Here is a 4,711-nt window from a genome sequence, read left to right on the forward strand (position 1 = left end):
GTAATGCAAAGAAAACTGAGTGGGTCAGGCTTGGGAGCCTGGTGAGCATATAGGGTTTTCAACCCACAATAAATAATTAATTTAATTTCATCAACCAATACTAACCCAATTACCCATTCCCGTTATTCTCACCTTACGTCCCTAAGACAACTAACACAAGGGACCTAGTCTAAGAATATTTCATCGGGGCGACAACACATGCTTCGGGGTTCCTCAGCAATATAAGTCAAATAAGGTAACCATGAGGGGGATGGAATACAGCGAATGAACACCCAAGTTCATTAACACCTACAGGTTATGAGCCTGCTAGCGTTCCACTGGACTGTCTAGAAAAGTCCGTGGTCGTCATCTAAATTCCGCTAGATGACTGGATTACAATGACATCGATGCCTCTCATCCTTTTATCATAAGACAACTATCTACCCATGTTCTACCCAACATTTTATTAGATAAAATATACATTTTTAGACACAGTTTAAAACCTGTATAGTATGTTCATTCAAAACACATTCCAGATAAAAGATGAGGCACATAAACATGACACATATTTCATAGAGAATAAATCATATCTATGAGATTAGAAGATAGCATCGATACACTCACATAACACATATACTTAGTACGTTAAATCGATACTTGTATAAAATCGTGCATTTGAAAGAGATTAGGTACCCCCTTCAAATCAACACCATTATATATATAAACACATAACACATATTTCATAGTAAATACTTCGTATTTATGTATTAGAATAAAGTAACTACACACTCACACCAAACATATACTTAATACATTCAAACAATACTTGTATTAAAATCGTGTTTATGAAAGGGAATATACACTCACATGATCAGAAGATAATCGGACAGCACTACTACTTGCAGAAGTAGAAATCCTCAGCAGATCTGGAAGATCTCTACAAAAATTGAACTTCTCGCGGGCAGAGCTTCGGCTCGGGAATCGCACTTCTCGGGATCTTCGGGCTTCGGGACTTGCTTCGGGTCTCGGGGTTGATACCGGGACTTCGGGGTACTTCTGGCACGCAAATTGAGGTAAAACGGGAGAGAGAAGAGAGAAAATAGCAACCCTAAACGGCTGGCCCTTCAAATCTATTTATAGGGCAAATTTGGCCCTTGCTACGTCGTGGCAACCTTTTTCCACGTCGTGGGCTTGGTCGTCACTGCATGCGTCATCCCAAGTTGCATCTGGGGGCCTCCCGGAGGTGTCAGGAGACTTGCCACGTCGTGGCACTGCTTGCCACGTCGTGGTCTCTGACAGTTTTGGGGTTTCGCGCCCCGAACTTCAGAAATTCATAACTTTCGCATACGAACTCCGTTTTCGACGTTCTTTATATCGACGCGAAGGTGAGATTATGATCTACAACTCTCGTTTAGACTCCATTGGCTAATTTTGACTTTATTTTTAATATATTATAAGTATATTACTTATATATTATCTTTAGTAGGCCGGGACAGGAAAACTCCGTTCGAAATTCATAACTCCTTCATCTGAACTCCGTTTTCGTCCGTCTTTCCGTCGTTGCACTACTATCGATGAGATATTCAATTCTCATTTAGATCACTAAGGATAGATATATATCTACCTTAAATTCACTATTTACGTCGCGCTGGGTCGCGCTAGGTCGTGCCGGTTCTGTCGCGAAACTTCGGCTGGTCATAACTTCTTCGTTATAACTCGGATTTTGGCGTTCTTTATATGCACGGAAACCTTGTGACATATAATAAAACTTGGTTAAGATTAATCCTTCTAAATAACCTTCCATCAAAAAGTCATTTTTGATGCTTATCGTCTCTAAATTGACTAGCCCTGATCTACGGGCGTTACACATAACCTTCAAAGAACAAATCCTAATACCTTCACAGCCATTAAGAAAACCGATACCAACCGCTTTCAATTCTGTTTTGTGGCTTTAGGTTGCGTGGTATAACATATTTCTTTTATTGAGTTATATAATATTTCATGGTAATGTATCTCGATTACTTTTTACTTATCACTAATATATGTTCGTTTTTATGTAGATTCGTACCTTCCTTAGGTGCATGATACCGTTGATATATGTGGATTATTTACCCCTCCTTGGGAGCTATCTGACAACAATGTACTTCGCAGTGGCTTTAGATGGAAATCATGAACCCCTACTCTTAGCAGTTGGTTTGGGAACCTTAGAGTGTGAAGAATCATGGAGATGGTTCATGATGAGGTTAAAAGATTGTTTAGGTGAGGACATAGAGGTTGGTTTCATAAGCAACCTATGTGATAAAATAGACTTTGGTGTTCAGAGTGCCTACCCGGATTCCTATCATGGATATTGTCCTAAAGATATAGCTCGAAAAATACGTGAGTCTGTCGGACATAACAATACGGAAGTCGAATCGTTGTTTTGGAAGTCATGCAATGCATATAGCGTTGATGATTTTTACTTGTGTTTGGAAAGGTTGCAAAGTACATGTAGGAAACCACCTTTCCGCACCTTGCTCAGGAGTCCAATTTACTGGCTTGACGATATATCGATTTCAAAATGGACATGAGCATTTTTCCCAAAAGTACGTTACAATGTTAAATCGATTGACGTCCCTGAAATTTTGCAAATTATATCCACACGTGAGTTTCCTATAACAACGATAATTGAGTTAATCACTACGTCGATACAATCAAAGTATGGTGAACGGGCTGAAGTGGCAGGTAAGGGAGATTGTTATATTTAGTTTTTTTATTGTGCTATTATTTTTCTAAAATTATCAAGTTTTACAGGGAGGTTGTCTGATGGGTTGACCCCTTATGTTGAGAGTAAGGTTCATAAACGTGTCAACAAGTCTTATAATTGGAAGGCAAGACGTTTGTATGGGGATACATTTGAAGTCGATGACAATTTTTCCACCACCAACGTACAACTTGAACGAAGGGTATGTAGTTGTGGTAAATGGAAAAAAAGTGGTATACCATGTGGCCACGCTATAGCATGTCTAAGAACCCGTACATCTGAATCCATTCACAGAATGGTTGATTACAAGTTCACTAATTTTGTGTATCGACTTGCATATGGATCTGAGTTGGTGAATACTATACCATCACATGTGCTTTGGGAAATACCAAATGAAACGATGGTCCTGTTACCTCCCTCAATGTAGTAGTTATTCATGTAGCACCTTTATATTTTATGTAGTATAATGTATTACTTTTTTATGTACCCCGTTTTTATTTTAGTGTCGTGTTATGTATTAGTTATTCCTGTACCCTATTTATATTTTATGTCGTATTATGTATTATTTATTTATGTACCCCGTTTATATTTTATGTCGTATTATGTATTAGTTATTTATTTTATGTCGTATTATGTATTGGCGATTGAGGAAACAACATACATTAAAAGAAATGGATATTTATTAAATAGTAACAAAACACACATACAATAACAAGCAACTTAAATAACGAAAAACAATTAACTTAACCAACATGCATATTAAAAATAAGGGAAATTCTTTAAAAGATTCCATGCATCTAAGTGGGTAAACTTGCTACCATCATATTCAAAACGGTATAGTTCCAAAGCCACCTGCCGCAGAATGTCTTCATCCGTATTTGCATGTTCATTATCCAACTCGTTATAAATACGTTGAAATTGTTTCACCTTTATTTTCAAATCCAGAAACTTCGCTTTGACATCTCTTCTTCTTCGATATTGAGTACGCCCCATTAAATGGTGAAACAAATGACAGACACGAGACCAAAATGATCCAGCACGAACTTATGGGGGACCCGGTGGAAAATCCTCCTCTACAGTTATAATCCAAGCTTGAACCAAAGCGACCTCCTATATAGTTACTAAACAACCAATACAGATGTTCAAATATTGTTTTTTAGATTCTACTCTCTTTGTTTCAATCAAAATGAGTTCTATATCATGGAGCAATGAAGAGTTCTTGGTGCTTACACGTGCTTATATTCATGTGTACGAGACAAGCAATTTGAACGATCCAATGTTTTGGAGCCGTTTAACCAATATTTTCAACGCTGAAAACCGAATGGCTACAAGAAACGATCGTGACGAACTAGACATCTTAGCAAGATGGTATGAAATGAAAACCGAAGTTCTATTATTCAACGATCTTTATACCAAAATTGACGACAACCGTTTAAATGCTACTGAGGAGGTCATCTTGGAAGCTGCTAAGGAAGAATACAAGTCATTAAGTAACGAGTTGGAATTCCAGTTTGAAGCCCCTTGGAATATTTTGAAATATATCTCGTTTGTTTAAAATCTATTTTAGTTTATTATGTGAGTACTAGGTTATTTTCATGTATTTCGTATGTATTTCGTTTGCTTAAAATCTATTTTAGTTTATTATGTGAGCAACTCGTATGATTAATTTGAATTAATAAATGCCCATTGCATTAGTTTTCACAATACATTAGAATACATTACTAACAAGAATTCCATTAACTATTATAAACATTACAACAATTACATGAAAAACAACGACATAATACAAACAAAGCATTAAAATAAAACACAAGTCCATAGGTTATTCTGAACAGAAATTAGAGCGGACTACATGAAATACTGTTTATTTTTAACAACCTTCCAAACTTTCTCATATTCGAAGTCTCTGCTGTCATGCTCACAGATGTAAAAATTTGTAACACCTTCCAAGAACACTTCTTCGTCCCGATAACGAACATTGGTACTTTT

This window comes from Lactuca sativa, chromosome 5 (assembly GCF_002870075.4).
Source record: "Lactuca sativa cultivar Salinas chromosome 5, Lsat_Salinas_v11, whole genome shotgun sequence".
Lineage (NCBI taxonomy): Eukaryota > Viridiplantae > Streptophyta > Magnoliopsida > Asterales > Asteraceae > Lactuca > Lactuca sativa.